We start from the raw sequence: 20,088 nt of genomic DNA, 5'->3' as shown, positions 1-20,088 counted from the left end.
TTAAATAGCAAACAAACAAGCAAATACAATTTCGATATCGATACCAGATAATAATTTTCTTCTGAAAACGCTGTTCCCCAAATAATTTGGCCCGATTTTACAAAAAAAATTAAAAAAAATTGCAAGATAAGTAATCTAGATCGATGATAACAATTCATATAGTTAAATCAAAGAAACGTTTCGTGTTGTTTAGCGTTCCTCTAGAGAACTTTTTTCTGACGATTCTTTTTAAAACAACTATCGAGAAGAAATTTCAAATTATAATGAGCTAACGCTTACTTTTAATTTCAGAAAACAAGACTGAATAGTAAAATTATCCTTTCAGTATGGTATCACAATCAAACGAAGTCATTTGGTAAGTGTGTCATTTGGCTTTTGAGACCAAACTCTTTTGGCCTTGTTGATCAATACAAGTATCCAGTTTGAAGTATGTCTCAAGATCTCTTAAACCCTGACTTACAATCTGGGGTATAAACATCTTTTCTACCCACTTTCTCAGTCAATTAAACGTAATCTAGGCCTGTGGTTAAAATATATGTACTATCATGGCTTAACTGTCGAATACGGAAGCGTATTCGTGCCACTTGCACACTTTACTTTTTTTTAATTTCTACACTTTAATCTGTAAATTTTACACTTTAAAGTGTAAATGTCTTTAATCTGTAAATTTTACACTTTAATCTGTAAAATTTACACTTTAATCTGTAAATTTTACACTTTAAAGTGTAAATTTTACACTTTAATCTGTAAAATTTACACTTTAATCTGTAAAATTTACACTTTAATCTGTAAATTTTACACTTTGATCTGTAAAATTTACACTTTAATCCTTTAGGTAATTTTTCGATTTGTTGGTATAGATCTTATCGAAATAGAAAATATCGGATAGTAATTCTTATAAAATGTTAGTTTAAGCAAATTTTCTGAATTGATAGGATAGATTATATCACAATTGTGTCATCCATATATTATTTATTTGAAAAAAAAGTTTAACAAGCCCTAGAATCTATATATTTGGGGATGGGGGGGGGGGTCCTCAAGCACCTGTGATCGGGAATATGTGCATGTATGTTTGATACGCTGTTCACTTTATATTCAAAGAAAAGTTTTACTTTAATAAAACATCAGAATTAAATTTTATCATGCACGAAACATGGTCTGTTGGCATAAAAATGTGTTTACTGAGGATGTGTGAAGATGCTAAATTGACTATGTGAATTAACAAATAAAGTGTAAAATTTACAGATTAAAGTGTAAAATTTACAGATTAAAGTGTAAATTTTACAGATTAATGTGTAAAATTTACACTTTAAAGTGTAAAATTTACAGATTAAAGTGTAAATTTTACAGTTTAATGTGTAAAATTTACACTTTAAAGTATAAAATTTACACTTTATAGTGTAAATTTTACACTTTAAAGTGTAAAATTTACACTTTAAAGTGTAAAATTTACAGATTAAAGTGTAAAATTTACATTTTAATGTGTAAATTTTACAGATTAAAGTGTAAAATTTAGATTAAAGTGTAAAATTTACAGATTAAAGTGTAAATTTTACAGATTAAAGTGTAAAATTTACAGATTAAAGTGTAAATTTTACAGATTAATGTGTAAAATTTACACTTTAAAGTGTAAAATTTACACTTTAAAGTGTAAAATTTACAGATTAAAGTGTAAAATTTACAGATTAAAGTGTAGAAATCAAAAAAAGTAAAGTGTGCAAGTGGCACTAATACGCTTCCGTAGTCGAAAGATAATGAGTTCGATTATAGAATGATAAACCTTTAAAACTATATGGTTTTGCTACACAAGTGATGAACTGAATGTGTCCTGTACCCATAGTAGGAGTCGTTGTTTATAAATTAACGTACGTCCCTCTCGAGAATTTCTCACTCCTATGGAGACGCCACCACTTGACAGTGAAAGACTGCAAATTCTGTCCTATACTCGACACTCAGGATTTTTGAGCAGTAAGGGGATCATTTTCGTGCCAACACTTACTACGACACATGACCTCGATTTATTCGGTCTTATTCGAAGGACCGGTCTCTCCGTCCCGCGGTGGATTCGAATCCGCGAAGTAAGGACCCTACTCCAGACTCAAGGGCAGACGCTCTTTCCATTGTGCCACGCTGGTGACACCGTTATTTTGGAAACACCGTCTTTTTAACATACAAAAAAATGTACAGATGAATCTTGAGATTATATACCTTTGTTACCTGTAAAAACATTTATTTGAAGATTTTATCAAAAGATTCGTCAGTGCCTCTGCGCAACTGGTGTGCGACAGTACAAAAGGATTTATATGCAGTAGTCATCGCTTTTAAATAAAATCAAAACTGACTTTAAGATGTCATCCACATTCAACAAAATATATAATTTTAATATAGATTTGACGATTTTTGTATATTAACAAGGATGGATTTCAGAGCATGCATTTGTTCGAAATCTTATTATTTCATCGGAAATTGTCCGTTGCTTTTATCAGGAAGTATTCGTTTCAGCACAAAGGATCCAAGATACATATATGCCTGTACTCCGTTTTACGGAGTTTCCACGTTTTAAAATATTACATTCTGTATAAAACTGAATATTAACATTTTTAATATTGTTTTGCTTCGTGTCACTTTCGGCATTAATTTATATATCGAAGATGTAAATTCAACAATAATCTTTCGTTCATTCATATTTCCATTTGATAATTCTCCCTGACCTTGAAATGAAAGACACAAAAGAAAAAGTCACACCTGTTCCGTATTAAAATGTTTCACTTACTTTTACTTATTCCTTATATAATTCTGAAACAAGAGTACAAGTCCAATTAACAACGATATATAATTATGTAAATAAAACGCATGAAACCCAAAAATGATTTTCAAAAGCTAGAATTGCCAACTTTCGAGTTGGAAAAGCCAAGATTATATAAAGTTAGAAAAGTCAAGATTAAAGTTGGCATTTCTAAAATTAAATACCGATGATGTAAATATTTTTAATAAAATGTAACTAAACAAGTAAAATTTACCTTTTGTGTAAGAGAATTGCTAGGAGGCATTTAAATGAAAGATACATGATGAAATTTTTAGTAAAATTGTTTTGTTCAACCATGTTACAAACTTTGATTTACAATGGCGAAAACTTCGATACTTAAGTAAATAAGGATATTACTATAAGTAAACTAAGTTTTCTGTCCGTTAGCGTAAAACAAAGAATTAGAACAAGTGTACTTCGCTGAAATCTTTATTAAAGTGAATGTAGTCGGTGTATGAAACGTGGGATTTTGGAATTATATCTGGGTTATTGTACCACATTAAAGTTACTTTACTATGCTTGCATATTTTCCTGATCTTTACAATGACATCACATCTTTGCAATTCCTTTATCGGTTAATATATCATCAAACCATTCTCTAAACTTTTCATATGTCCCTCGTAAATACATGTACTGCTTTTACATGTACATCGTGGTTGCTTCATATTGTAGTGAAATTTCATCTTTTAAAATTCCTAGGAACCTTAATTATTAATTTAAAATCGGAATTATATGCTTTACCAATTGTTCGAATCAAATTTATCTCTTGTTACCTTACATTAATTTTTATAATTAAACGAAGTTAACTGGATTGGACACGCTTATCGTTTGCAAGTTAATAATTTACGAAAATTGTCAAAAAAAAACAACTTTGGTCCTCCTATCAAATTATTTGTTAAATTTCTTTAGAAAAGCTGGTCTGTTTTGGGTATTCTTTACATTAAACTAAAGTGATAAAATATTTCTGCAAGTCAATCGTTGCTCGACAGGAGTATACTGAAATTCTGATTAGCGAGGCCTACGTCCTCACACCCCTACACACACCACGACGTGGACAATTACTCGCTCCCCTTTAATAGTAATTCAGGAAGCTTACACGGGAAAGCCTTTATTTGCTATGAAACAATTGCAATTTGACGTGTTTAATCCGATAGGAGGATAGGAACAAGAGGCCTCGATTTAACAGAGGATCATTGATAGATCATCGCTGTAAAAGTATTGCCAGGCAGATGACGTTCCAACGTCAGTATAAATTGCGATCATTTCCCAACTTAATCAAATCTTACTGTTGTCTTTCTGGGGGAAAACTGTACGGGGACATCTAAGTTACTTTAGGGAGGTAAGTCGAAAACTGATTACATCAAATTAAACTATAAAATAATAATAAGGCGGATGCTGTAAGACACAGAATGCACTTTACACGAAATATAGGTCCCTCTGTCATAAATAAACGATGGATGAAGAAGGAAATATATATAAAGTTCCATCCAATTTGATTTCTGTTTGATTCAAAAATTGGATTTTTTCTCCCGATATATATTTTTAATTGATGTGGCTAAAAATAAATACATCACATTGATCCGTGTTATATACTTACCGGTTGCGTTTCTATTTTAGTTTTTCTTTTATGTGGTTGAGGTGGTAAAACGTTTTGAGACCATTGTTGGTCTTGATTAATATCGAATTGATTTTTCATTTGATCAGATCAGGTATCCATTTCAATGTGTTTTCACAAGAATGTTTCTTTTTGTGCGTTTCAAAAGAAGAATGAAATTCCGATATCAACTTACTGTGCTGTACTTTTTATCATCTTTGCAATTTTACTTCAATGGAATAATAAAATGAGCATTGATGACATTTTTATAAAGATGTTATTGAAATGTTGAGCAGATTCGGCGATTGTTGAGCAATCTGTCACATTTCTTTCAGTAACCATAGGGGTAAAATCTTGACCTTTCGTTATAAGGAAACGAATCTATTTGATTTAATATTTCTTCCTTCCGATTTGAAGCACGATATCGCCGGTCATCTTTTTTGTTACTTTAGATTTTCATAGAGAAACATAAAACCTCTTAAACAAAAATCCTTTTAGACATGGAAAATTTCTTATACATGATAGTCATACAGTGTATTGCATTTCTAACCGAAAAACCAATTCAGTCTGATTGGGAAAAAAATTATCTTAATATGTACACCTTGTACGATTCCTGACGCCAAAATAAAAAAAAAAAAAAATCAGAAAAACATCAGACCTTGCATTGAAATGTTAACAAAATTTATAGATTTTGCACACAACACCCCCAACTTCTCATACCTGTATGTTTAAAAAGGAGATTTTATTTCTACTGGTTGAGAATCTTAAGAGATTATGCAATGGTTTAAAGATGCCCGTGTGCCTGTTTGTCTGTAAACAAATTAGCACAAAACAATACTACAATTTAAAATTTTCATTTTAGTGGCCTTAATTATCAGAATGATAAATTTCCGATTTTTTTTTTAAATCAAAATTAATTTCTCGTATTGTATTAGTTTGATTAAAATATTAAAAGCAAGTTTGTCACCAAAAAAATAATATTATTTATTTCACCTCATTGAAAAAATCTGGCCAAGTTTTAAACTTTAATTTCACTTCTATTTTTTATAAAGGATGTAAAATCTTACCAAAAACTTTATACTTTATATAATTCAATATGAATTTATTTTAGATATGTAATTTTTAATATTTACCTTGCCCACCACATAAAGCTGTAAAGCTTACAGTAGTGAAGAAGAAACATCAGGAGTATTCTGCAACAGTATATATTCGAGAATTGGTGTAAATTAGATGTGGATACTGAAAAATTCAGAGGAAATGTAGTAAAATTTGAAATAATAAATTGTTATTAAAAAACAAAAGCATAAAAAATTAAAGACTTGTCAACTTCATACACAAATATTCCTCACGATAAATAAAAGCCCAGGATTTTTGATATCATACACAGCTGATTTTTCAATAAAAATGTGACTCGTTAATATATTTTCTTACATGTACCTTGTCACTAGCCATTTGCAAAATTATTTTGTTAAAAGCAATCTGATTGTATACACAAGTACTCTGAAGTTGATATTAAAAAGATGCTTGAGTTTCTGGTTGACAATATCTAGGTGGTTTTTGACCTGGTCTTCCAACAATCTATTAGAATTCCCATGGATACCAATTACGCCCCGTTATTAGTAGAGCTATTTTTGTATTCATATAAAGCAGAATGTCAAAAATCTTATCCGTGAGAAGATGAAAAAACTTGCTGTGGCCTTCAACTGTTTTAATATATATTGAGAAGCAATATACCTTCATCAACTGCATACGAAGTTTTTATATCTCAGTTGACTCGATACGCGAGGGCATGCTCTACCTATGAACAATTTTTAAAACAAAATAAAATACAAGTATTGACAATTTCTGAAACAAGAATATCGTCAGTCTCCTTTAAAGCCATCATTTCTTAAGTTCTAGGTCGATACAATGACCTTGTCAGAAAATACAATTTCTCAATAAGTCAAATGCGAACTGACATTTATCATACTGATTGTTAGGCCATAAAATGCACTCTGAATTGTCTGTCGACGGATTTTTCGTTATTCCCTGAAAATGACATAGAGCACACGGCGGGTGTGACCGGTTGACAGGGAATGCGTACTCCTCCACGGCAACTGATCCCACCCCTGATGTTTTGGAGGTCCTTGCTTGCTCTGCTTCAATTTTATATTGTTTTATGGATTTTTGATCTTGGAAACTGTTCGTTATATCCATATATTTCACCACAATAGATTAAAGCTTTTACAAATTATAGGAAGTTTTTATTTTTATTATAAACATCCAGTTCTTTTTTGTACACAAACTATATGTGACAATATGTTCCTGTTAATAAGGTTTGCACTGTCTGTGCATAATAGTTTTATTATTATGGATTCATTATCTGTACAGGTACGGCAGAAATGAAATACGACAGGGAGTTGTTAACTTGTTAATTACCTAAACGTTCCTGGTCCTCTTAAATATGATATTGTTAATAAAAACGTCAGCCTTTGATTAGATTAACTCCTTACAACATACAGAATTGCTATGCAACATACATTGAATCCTCGCGTCATAGAAATATTACTTTACCATTTCCCCGCAAGCACTTTAAAGCGGGGTACAAATTTCTCTAAAGCTTAGCGTAAATAATATTCTGAAATAATATTTTAATTAGGAAATAACTTTTCTTATTTTATGAGGATCAAGCAAGTATAAAATAGTTGGAATTTTGCTATAAATTGAAGATTAAATGAACTTTTTTAAGTAAAACACACAAATGCGTGATTTTGCGTTAGAAATAGGAAATGGTATATGCGTTAAAATGCATGACTGCGGGGAAGGGTGTTAATTTTAGTTATAAGATAAACTTTCAGTTTAGATGGACAATAATTGAAATGCTGACCTACTTAAAAAACAACTTTGGTAAAATCTTTTGCTCCAAAAATCGGAACTTAGTTATTATTTTTCATATAAGCATTCCTTGTGACGATATCTTTTAGGTAATATTATAATATTTGTCAGATTGCATGAACTTGATCTTGAAGTTTAATGCAGGCTTGAGAAGCTTATTGCCGTCTTCCTTGCTATACAGAGTTGGAAGTTGTTTTTTTTTATCAGTCTTCGGACGATACACTACATGTATCTCTCTTTTGTGATTGGTAGAAAATGCATGATGAGAAATTTTTTTATTTCATTGGTTGAAATGCCGGTCAAGGAAAGGGAGAGATAATTTTCTGATGATCTAATATTCGTACGACATTATATAAATGGTGCCTGTTTTGGAGGGTAAGAGTTGAAATTGACACCCCAAGGAAAACCATTGACCGACGCGTCAGCGGAGGTTGACAATGGTTTTCCGAGGGGTGTCAATTTCATGTTACCCTCCAAAACACATTTTATTATACTGAATGTCTTCTTGATTTACTGTGTCAGCAATACAAATCGTCGATCGCCTTTTCGTTCACGTTTAGAAAGCTTTCAAACTCCCCGCCATATATATACCTCTTTAATTTGATACTCTATCCTTTATCATCTAAAGTTTCGTTATTTCTGCACTCGCAAGCATGTTTCGTCTGTCGTTTGTTGTTTTCAAGTAACCTACATCGGACGCAAGCTTTTCTTGACGTCAAGTTTATTCCCGTTTTTCAAACGCGCAACTGACGTTTTGATCTTAATTGTGAACCGTACGCGCATAATTTCCCCGCATGTGGCATTACCGTTGTGTTACCCGTAGTCACGTGTGTTGCTAAGGCTGGGGGTAATAGAACAGATTGTTAACTGCGTCTAAACCAATCAGATTTTAGTATTTAACATAAAAGTATAATAATATAAATATAAAAATAGAATAAAAATAAAAAATAAAAATAAAAATAGAAAAATAAAAAAAATTAATATAAAACAAAATATGACAAAACGAACAGTAGAAAGAAGGCGTCAATAATTCTAAATAACGTGCTTTTTTTTAACAGCAATAGCTTCAAAATGTTTCTATGGTTTAATTGTAAACAAAATTGATCTTCACAGCTTATATTTATTCTTTTTCCCTCTACTTGTGAAGATGTTGATGGAATCAGCAGAGGTTTAGCGAATATGATTTCGGCAGCAGAGTAGAAGTTTACGGGGACAGTCGAGCGGCTACATTTCAGTTTGTAGGGCTTATGCCAGTAAAAAAAACTAATGAATAAATACAAAGCCAAGAAATTCTCAAGAATAATGATGGCCTTATAGGTGGTCAGCTTACACAAATAAGACAGTTACAGTATGCAATAAATAATTACACCCAAACACGAGGACACTTAAAGAAAGAAGCAGCATTTTCTTAATTAACTAGTTCATATATCTTTTAAGGGGTAGATGATTGTTTAAAAAAAAAGAAATAACACATTGCTATTTAAAAATGTAGTAAAAATAAAGCTAAAGTATAAGAACTTTTAAAGTAAATATTATTTATGTAGGGTATTAGAATTGTTCAGCATAATTTGACTTCTAGTCAGTCTCGGCTACCATAAAAAGCCGAAATATTTGATGATCATTCCTTAATTATCAGAATCGGGGATAGGGATCTCTTTTCACGGCATCTTTTGATTAAAAACCAGTAGGTGGATACTGTTGTCTAATATATTACTTTCCTTTATTCAAAATAAATGCATGGTTTTAAAAATATTTTGAAATCTATTTTTAAGAAGTGATTTGTTGCAACAAATAATGTAAGTATTTAAAATTTTAGAAGGTAAAGAACGTGTTTTTATTTTTTTTTTTAAAGCGGTGTCATATTAACTCGAATGATATAATCGTTGCATTCTAAATTGATGGGAAACAGAAAAAGGGGTAGTATTTCAGTAATTTTATTTTAAAACACATGATTGTACAGTAGAGACATTTCCCTGGAATTGCTTTTCCCATATATATACCATATAAATACTCATTTATTAAATCAGGCAATTTTACAATGTACTGGTTGTGGGTGAACAGATAGACCTTGGGCAACACGGATTATGTTTCCAAGACTTATCTTAATTGTTAATCAGGAATATCATACACGCCAACGCCCACTTAGTCATAGACTGTAAGTCCATTTTTTAGCGATCAACATTCTGTATTTTTTAATGAAATATTATTGAGATAACGAACAGTATTCAAGCTCTCCATAATAAAACAAAACAAACTTTGAAGCAGAACAATCACGGTCATTCACGGACTTCCAAACCATAAGAGATGAGATCAGGTACATGTACCATTGAGAAGTGAGCATCCCCTGCCGACCGGTCACACCCGCCGTGTGCTCCTTGTCATACGTAGGATTTAACGGAAATGATTTTGTTTGTTTAACGTTCCCTCGAGGCGACTCGGCCTGACTGACGTTTTTCATACTAATTGTTAGTACATTATTTACACACTGAATCGACGATGAAGTTTCCCGTTATTTTGCGAACTTGGCGAGGAGCTGTGGGTGTGACCGGTCGGCAGGGGATGCCCACTCATCCATGGCAACATATTGAGTCACTACAACTTGCCTATAATAGGACTCAAAATAATATCTGTGCTCGGCACTTTCGGCCTTTGAGAATGAGATAGATGATTTTGTTGCCAGCACCTTCTTCCACACGAGATCTCTGCATATTCAATCTCATTCGAAGAAACGCTGTTCACGTTCCGCATTGGAATTGAAAACCGCGACGTAACGTCAACTTCTTACCCTATGAACTCTCATCATAGCGCAACGCAGGCGACAGGGAATTGGCATTGATACTTTATGTTTTTTTTATCTGGGCATGAATCAATAACTCGGATCGAATAGATGTGAACATGTAGAAATTAAATTTTTGGAACAGTGGGTGATATTTATACTGTTTTTAAGAGTATATAATAATATAAAAGTTACTCGACTAAAAAGATAACTATTTTTGATTTTCAATATTATATCATATGGGAAATAAAATTGCTTTGTGCAAAATAGTAATTTATGGTGATATTTTATTCCTTTTCAAGGGCTTTCTAGTTTCTATATTTATTAAGGCTAATATTATGTGAAATATTTGAAATTATTTTCGATTTCATATTTTAGAAACCTCAGCAAATATCTTGCTAATTACATGTATAAATAGAAATACTTTCTCTCAATTTAGTAACGTTAAAATGATAATACAAGATTGCTTATAAGTAGAATGGAAATGCTTGAAATGAAAGTGACATTTTAAGGAATGAGTTACGGAGCTAAATTTTACTTTCTCCACTAGCTGTGAATTGTTTATTTCATAAAAGAATCCTCTATCCATAAATATGGTCGATGAATTTTTCAGATAAACATAAAAGTATATTTTTAGAACGTTTTACTTCAATTAACCTTTTCTTTGTTAGGTTGACATCCCAAAGCGAAAGTGTATTTTTATATATGATTGGAGTACATTTAGAATAAAGATTAACATAGTTGATGAGATAAAATTCCTTTAAATAACATGCATGTGAAATTTATGTTGTGATGTCAAAGTATGCTTTAACAAAACAACAAATTTAAACATTTTGTTTTCTTTGTAACCAATAATACAAAGTTTTGTAATATTAAACAAGAGAACGGTTAATCAGTTAGGTTTACAAAGATCACTTGGATTGGAGTGATTAAAAAAATTAATCTGCTCAAACCAAACTTGCTGAACTTGCAGATTCAGTAGCTATGATGAGACGTAGAATGTGCGCGAAGTCAAGAGTGTAGTGGAAAGTTTAGTTCATATCAGGATAATTTTTCTAAAGAATTAGTTAAAACAACTTTATTACTATCATTCTGTTGACTTCTTGACAAATTGTCGATCTTTTTGTATAGATATGCATTGTGGCAGCTTAAAAAATATTCAGAATTCAGATTGTTATCGACAAATATATGTCAGAAAAAAACACTCGATAGAAAAGCGCAATTGGTGCACTTAGAAAAACGAAAATATTGTATGGTTTGTTATGTCGCCCCGAAGTCAGGCGACATATTGCGATTGTACGCATGTTTTTGTTATCCAGGCTGTTTCTCGGAGTTGGCTGGGACAATATTCCTGAAACTTTCCTCAAAGGACGACCACTGGTTGTAGTTGTGTTGTGTGGTCATTCAGTTTCAAAATGGCTACCGTTGCCATGGAAACCTGCAAAAAGCGACGAATTTTGTCCGCGAGTGTTCTCTCTGGTCCATTGAGCATTCGTGATGAAACTTTTTTTTTATTTTAGTGATAAGTAATTGTAGTTGTGCGATTTGCATTTAAAATTTTCAAATAATCGATTATTGCCATGGAAACCAGGAGAAAGTGAAAAATCTTTAACTTTGATTTTTAAATCAAAGTACTGAAAGGACTGATACGAAGTGATGGTTGTCCAAGCTTTGCTAATGGGTATTGTTTTAGTGATACAAAAAATGAAAATCTTGTCCAGTTCGGGGCGACATACGCTATTGCTTGCAATAGCAGACTTTCTAGTTTTTTTTTCGGTTTGTGCAGAAGGTATATTTACATTTAACTTCTTCCTCGTGAAAGATCAAACAGAGATAAAAATTTTTATAGACCATTATTAAATTAATGAATGAACAAAAACTGTAGGAGGCAATTACTTCTGCAGTCTTTTAAAGTGATTTTAAAAGAAAGCAAAGTACTAAAACAGGGGCATCCTCTCTCAAAGCGGAACTATTTTTCAATACTGTAAATATCAACATGTTATTTTGCACTTGTTTTTTTTATAGTCATTACGGTTTTATAGTTTACCATCACCTTGGTAAGTTGCTGCACGTTTAATGAATGACCCTGAAGCCTGAAATTACAGTAATGTCAGACAGATTTATTAGGAGATTTAATGCTGGGCCTTTTTATTCGTGGTCCATTTCTAATATAATACTATGCAATTTCAGGTCTCCTTATCAACTTATGAATTTTACATTTGTCAAATCTGATTTTTTTTTTTTTACTTTATCTGTTTTTCCTTTATCATGAAATATTCATGTATATATCTTGTTTACACCTTTTATGAAAAAAAATTACAAATGGGCTAAAAGTACTCGACCTTTTATCGAAATGTTTTGTTTCATTTTAAGAAAAATGCACATACTAATAGTATTTTGCCGTCCATTATCTTCATCAAAAAAGATAACATATGGTCAAGAATCACTCAACCTTTCTTCAGATAAAAAAAACTCTCCAGTTTATTTTAACCAAATGCAAATGCTAAATATGGATTCGTTGATATCCCATATAACAAAATAATATTTTAATTTTAAAATCTTCAAATATTTCACCTGTTTGGTCTTTATGCAATTCATTTACTTGCGTGACACGTACATGTATTTAATATCTTTATCCGCATTTATTATTGTTTTCTTTTACAGAATTCTTCCTCCTGAACCGCTTAGAAAAAATTTGAATAACCTTGATTAAAACATCTCTAAATAAACAAAATATTGAAGATAGTGCATATAAATGACCTGAATATTCAGTGATGATAAATAATCAAGTAAGAAATAGGAAAGAAGGTTAGTGTAATTAAAGATTTTCTCCTATGCATCAATCTGAGTGTCAAAAATAGTAAAACTTACATAAAATTGTCCCTATATGGAAAGCTTACTCCTCCAAGGCACCTGATCCCACCTCTGGAATTTCCAAGGGCCGTGTTTTATTATCTCTTCACAGAATTGTATCGATTTTATGTACATTTTTGAGATCGATTACATTTTGTTCTTTTCACCTTTTTCACAGGTGTCCAAAACATGATTACAAGAATATATAATATTACTATGCTTTTGAATTATGAATTACCAGAATAATATCTAAGCATACTCATACAAGTTATATTTAAAGCAGTCTTTAAATCGTTGTAACTTGAACATTGGAGACGCCAAAGAATAGTTTCAAATTTTACAAATAATGGAGAGGGATATTTTCGAATACCTATTTTAATATGAAAGAAGCGTTGTGCTGGACTAAATATCTGTCTCTTAAAGGTCAAAGCATGATATTCTATTGAAATTTTAATTAAGAATTCATTTTAACACAATTTATATATTATTCTTTTTGAAATGTATATAAATAATAGGTTTCAGCAGAACAATATGGATAGAAAGAATACGTATTTTCCATTCAGAACACATACTCCTATCAAGAAGTTGCGACAAACTTTACAGGGAATGGAACCAAAAAAAAAACTCAATAGAGACATTATGTTTTGGCGGGATAAATCACTTTCGGTACACTTTGAGTGCAAATTTGATGGCAACCAAGGCCCACAGACTGAAATAATTTGACGAATGACTCTCGTTTGAGTACTAGAAATAAGTTTATATTGAAGAAATGCCGATAATATGATTTATTCAAACGTGGGAATCGAAGGAAAACGTGCGTTTTATGATTACGATATTGTCAGATGCAATGATTGTAAAATCCAAATTAGATTTCAATGAGGAAAAGGGTCACATGACCTATTATTGAACACACCGGAACAGGAAGTTATGATTTGTGCATGCTCAATTTGTTATCGTTTTATCGCGTTCGATGGCTATTTATGCAAATTTTGAGAGGAAAAAAACTGGCCATCAACACGCATTATTCCCTATTTTCAATATGTATTGAACAGTATCTAAAAGGTCTTAATTACTCGCTGATAAGATATCCAATTAAATAATATATTTATCGCCTACTAATACTAAACAAACACTAAAGGTTTTATGGATTTCAACGTTAACAGACAGGTTCAAGAAGCGTAAAATAAGGATAAGCCAGTTGTTAGATTCATATATCCTTACTTCAGTGTAGTGTTTGATCTAACGGTTATTGTCTAGTTACAAAAATATGCACTTCCTTCCCCTCTGCTGTCTAACGAGAGAGGGGAGTGTGTGTGTTCCATCAATTAATTGAAAAGGTAACTAGTATTTGAAATATATGAAATCAATGACTTCAACATGCTTTTACATTTAATATCATTGAAGACAAATATAAAAATTACAATTTTAGGTATATACATAAAAATTTTAAACATTGAACATTAAAAAACTTATTGGGTGTAAACCTGAAAAGATGTTCCCTGCAAGTTCTTTAGCTTTAAATCCTTTTTATTACCCAATTACTGAACTTTGCTTATTTGCTAATGAAATACTAGGCTATTCTTCCTAGATGTTTCAATTTATAAGTAAACAAAAAGGTGCTGAAAAATAGCGCAAACTCTTTGATAAAGACGTGTGCAAAACTGTCAACATCACAAAAACGTTATGCTCTTAGTTTAACAACTAGCCTGATAACGAGATTTTTTCTGAATAACGTGTGAAACCATCAGCTAGTTGCACAGTCGTTACAATGACGCTGCAGATCCAAAGTATTATAGGGTGCAATGAAACATATGGAGATGGCAGAGAGTTGGGATCAAGTGTAATGGAGGAGTGAGCATTCCCTGCCGACTGGTCACACCTGTCATGTGCTTCTTGTCATGATCGGGGAACAGAGTATAAATAATGGTCTAACAATAAGTATGAAAAACGTCAGTCAGCATTTCACTAAATGATAAATTGTATTTGCTGACAAGGTCATTGTATCGACCATACAACTTGCGAAATGATGACTTTAAACAAGACTTCTGATATTCTTGTTTCACCACTGTTACAACGCACTTTGAAAAATTACGCACTTTGAAAAATTTTTTCAAAGTGCGTTAAGTTTTGGGACCAGGTTAACGCACTTTGAAAAATTTTTTCAAAGTGCGTTGAATTTGGGACCAAATCAACGCACTTTGAAAAATTTTTTCAAAGTGCGTTAAAACTGTACATCATAATTTTACACCATGTGAACATTTAACGCACTTTGAAAAAAATTTTATGAAACAAAAGTAATTAGACTTATATTTTAGAAATAGACAACAGTATTATCCCCTCGCAACGTATGATGGGATATAGTGATGCGATTATGTGTGTTATTCCTTTATGTGTATGTTAGTTTTTTCTGTGTGGAATTGACGTAATTTGTATCGGGATCGATGTCAAATGATTTACTGAACATGCTTTTTTGGGAAGGAATGCTCCGCTTTGCGGTGCCCTTACTTTGATGTGTTTCTTTCTAAAAACTGATGGATTGAAGAAAACCAAGAAACGGAAAACGAAGAAAAGACTGGCTGAATTAAGGTCTATCAGCTCAACTCTTTATCATTCCCACCCAGATATATCTATTTCTATAACTCGTTACCTTAAGTGTCAATGATATTTGAAAAAAAGAGCATTCTAAATCCAGTATAAGCACAGGAAGTCTGTAGTAAATCGAAATTTTGTTCTTTTATATCTCAAAGTCTATTTATGTTCATTTTCAGGAAAATCAGAATATTAAATACTAGCTGTAAATTCCTTATTTTTCGCGAGTGTTTTTTATCGCTAACTGGCACTCAAACGTCAAATCGCTAGAATTATAATTCGCGAATGAACGGTTAATGAACAGATTTTACATAAATTTAAGCACCAGAAAAATAAAAGCGAGTAATATTTTTTCGCGAGTGATTCTTCTCGCGAAATAACGCAGAAATTAATTCCTCGCTTATATTAAGGAATCTACAGTACCTGTCTGCTTTTCGATGTTAATTTGATACCATATCTGATAATCTCTCTCTTAAACTCCAGGTATTTAAAAACACAAGTTTTGCCAAAATTATAGAGTTATTTTTCTTTGGTATCACAAATAAGTAAGGTTTTATGAAAATTCATATAAATATCTATAATTTTTTTAGAACCATTCCAATATGTTAACTTTTGAGAATTGACTAAGAGATAGGCGGAAGAACAATACTATCGTTCGTAGTTCTTTACGACATTGAATGTTGACCTTTTCACCCCAAATTCAAAAGGGGTCTTCCTAAGGCCACAGGGATTCTGTTATGTTAAATTTCATTGCAAATGTTCAAATGGTTGGCGAGATATCGTGTGGAAACGAAATCGTTACAGAAAGACGGATGGACGGACAGCTAGACGGACGGACTGACAGATAGACCCAAATTAATATCTCCCACTTTTCAAGCGGGGGACAAAAAGTATCAAATCAGGTTCAAATGATAATTTATCATACCTAAGATTTGTAGGAATATTGACTACGCCATGCAGAATTTTTTTTCAAAGTGCGTTAATATGGTCGATATTAACGCACTTTGAAAAAAAAATTATTTTTTCAAAGTGCGTTAACCTGGTCCCAAAATTTAACGCACTTTGAAAAATTTTTTCAAAGTGCGTAATTTTTTCAAAGTGCGTTGCCACACACCACCTTGTTATGTTCCCCAAACGAAGTTGGGGAACATATTGTTTTTACTCTGTTTCTTATTATTATGTTCCCCAAACGAAGTTGGGGAACATATTGTTTTTACTCTGTTTCTTACTATTATTATTTTTCTTCTTGGGAAAATTTTGTCCGCGAATGATCTTGTAAAGTACACATCCGATTAAGGGGAAACCTTTTTAGGATAAGTAGGCATGTTATGTAGATTTGCGGAACGAAGGTCATTTTGCGCGCACGTGCTTGCAAGAGCGCGCACGTGCAACACGTTAAATGACCAATATACTTGAAATTGCCGTAACTTTTACATTTTTTGATGTAATGCTTTGATATTTAGAATATATAGACATATTATAAATGTATATAAGATGACACTGTCAACATGCCATTTTGCGCGCACGTGCTTGCAAGAGCGCGCACGTGCAACACGTGAAATGACTAATATAATGGATATAGCCGTAACTTTTCTATTTTTTGATGAAATCTTTTGAAATTTATAATGTAAGGATATATAAGTAGCGTAGACAAGATGACATGATCAAAAAAGCAAGATCTTACGCGCATGCACGTGCGCTTCGCTCTGATTGGCTGAAAATTAAGTCTCTATATCTTTCTTGTTTTCCGACGAAATCCTATGAACTTTTCAACATAGCCATGCATTAAGATATCCTACAATATGATATATAGCAATTATCATGAAAACACGTGCATGCACGTGCGCTACAATCTGATTGGCTGAAACTTTAAATAGTTATAACTCCCTTGGTTTTCAACCAAACAGGATGGAATTTGGAACATAGATAGATGTAAAGGACTTCTACAAGAAGATATGGTCACCATGCTCATATGTATACACGTGCGTGCACATGAAATGAGATAAATCAAAAATACACTTGAATGAGCGTATTTTTTAATACTTTTGGATTAAATACTTTAATATTTAGTATATAAAAAATATAAAGATTGTATAGACAAGATGATATGGTCATTACGCACATGCATTCTTATGCGCACGCTTGCAATGCTAAAATTTGAATGAACTTGGCGTTGTTAAAGTCTCAAATGCATAGATTTTGTCCTATTTAATGAAGCTTACAGGGAATATGGCACCAAAAGGGAGTTGGGGAGCGTTTGGGGAACATCTGTAACGGTCCCCGTTACAATTAGCACTAGTTATTATTATTAAGGTCTTCCGTCTTCAGCGGAAGACCTTCTTGTTATTCTGAGGTTTCTTTTTCACTTTTATTAAGGTCTTCCGTCTTCAGCGGAAGACCTTCTTGTTATTCTTAGGTTTCTTTTTCACTTTTATTAGGGTCTTCCGTCTTCAGCGGAAGACCCTTCTATTATTCTTCGGTTTCTTTTTTACCTTTATTATTATTATTATTTTTATTCTTTTTTCTTCTTACAAAATTTGTGCAGACGATTTCTCGGAGATGTCTCGTTCGATTTGCTTCAAATTTTCACAGTCGATGCGTCGTGATCTGAAGTTAATTCCGGCAAATTATTTTTTGGAAATTTACTTCCGGTCGGGAGTTATCGCCCTTTGATCAAAATTTAGAGGACCTCCTTGTCTGTGATGGAACTCAAAAACGGATCAAGCTAGAAAGGTGAAATTTTTAGTGATGATAGAGGACATGTTGCCACGTTGCAACATGGTCAGGATATTTTCCGGAAGTGCCTAGTATGGAAGCTCGGTAGGGGTCAAAATTTAGGACACGTTTTATGAGTGATTTTTTGAGACATTTTCTATCATATCTTTTAAAATATAAATATTTTGTTAAAATATACTGAACAATATTTGTGCAAAATATCAAGATCTTCAATATGGTATCATGAAAAATGTGCTGACTCATCAGATTAAGGGCTGAAAGGGGCCAACAGTTTTTATTTGATAACTCTTTTAAAGTCAATATTTTGTTATACATTACTGAAGCAAAGATCTTTATCTCAACCGTCTACAACTATATATTATGGTTTTTATGTCGTATGGTTCATAATTAAGGGCCACAAGGGGCCAGAATGCTAAATCTTTGACGCTTTATATCTCGAAAGGGAGAAATATTTTGATAAGCAATATTGAACAAAAGTTGTTCAAAATCATGTTCTGAACAATATGAAACCTTTCATTTTTTGCTAAACGTCCCCGTTAAGGAGTTGAAGGGTTGGCCCCTAATTATATCTTTTGCTTTTAGCTCAAAAACGAAAAAGAATTTCTGAACAGTTGTTGAACAAAAAATGTTTAAAATCTTAAGATCTTTAAGATGAGACCCCAAAAAAGGGGCTGGGCACTCGAATTAGGGGCCAAGAGGGGCCAAAAGTTTTCAATCGATAACTCTTTATCAGTTAATATTTTGTAATACATTACTGAAGCAAAGATCTTTATCTCAACCATCTACAACTATATATTATGCTTTTTATGTCGTATGGTACAAAATTAGAGGGCCACAAGGGGCCAGAATGCTAAATCTTTGACGCTTTATATCTCGAAAGGGAGAAATATTTTGATAAACAATATTGAACAAAAGTTGTTCAAAATCATGTTCTAAAAAATATGCAACCTTTCATTTTTTGCTAAACGTCCCCGTTAAGGAGTTGAAGGGTTGGCCCCTAATTATATCTTTTGCTTTTAGCTCAAAAACGAAAAAGAATTTCTGAACAGTTGTTGAACAAAAAATGTTCAAAATCTTAAGATCTTTAAGATGAGATCCCAAAAAAGGGGCTGGGCACTCAAATTTGGGGCCAAGAGGGGCCAAAAGTCTTTAATCGATAACTCTTTATCAGTTAATATTTTGTAATACATTACTGAAGCAAAGATCTTTATCTCAACCGTCTACAACTATATATTATGGTTTTTATGTCGTATGGTACATGAATAGGGGCCACAAGGGGCCAGAATGCCAAATCTTTGGCGCTTTATATCTCGAAAGGGAGAAATATTTTGATAAGCAATATTGAACAAAAGTTGTTCAAAATCATATTCTTAACAATATGCAACCTTTCATTTTTTGCTAAACGTCCCCGTTAAGGAGTTGAAGGATTGGCCCCTAATTATATCTTTTGCTTATAGCTCAAAAACGAATAAGAATTTCTGAACAATTGTTGAACACAAAATGTTCAAAATCTTAAGATCTTTAAGATGAGATCCCGAAAAAGGGGCTGGGCACTCGAATTAGGGGCCAAAAGTCCTCAATCGATAACTCTTTATCGGTAATATTTTGTAATACATTACTGAAGCAAAGATGTTCATCTCAACCATCTACAACTATAAATTATGATTTCCATGTCGTATGGTACATAATTAGGGGCCACAAGGGGCCAGAATGCTAAATCTTTGATGCTTTATATCTCGAAAGGGAGAAATATTTTGATAAGCAATATTGAACAAAAGTTGTTCAAAATAATGTTCTGAACAGTATGCAACCTTTCATTTTTTGCTAAACGTCCCCATTAAGGAGTTGAAGGGTTGGCCC

At 32.3% G+C, this 20,088-nt stretch overlaps 1 protein-coding gene across 1 annotated transcript in view; it reads left to right on the top strand.

Moving 5' to 3' along the window:
• Nucleotides 1-3,988: 3,988 nt before the first annotated feature.
• Nucleotides 3,989-20,088, top strand: part of LOC134251751 (uncharacterized) — a 41,335-nt gene continuing 25,235 nt past the window's right edge. The window contains exon 1 of the mRNA XM_062734165.1: nucleotides 3,989-4,145. The gene's annotated coding sequence lies outside the window, so the exon portion shown is untranslated. The remainder of the gene's footprint in view (nucleotides 4,146-20,088) is intronic.

Source organism: Saccostrea cucullata, unplaced genomic scaffold, assembly GCF_032062105.1.
Source record: "Saccostrea cucullata isolate Sc308-1 unplaced genomic scaffold, CSIRO_AGI_Scuc_v1 ctg1658, whole genome shotgun sequence".
Lineage (NCBI taxonomy): Eukaryota > Metazoa > Mollusca > Bivalvia > Ostreida > Ostreidae > Saccostrea > Saccostrea cuccullata.
Note: the sequence above shows the minus strand (reverse complement) of the source record. Positions and strands in the feature narration are given on the sequence as shown.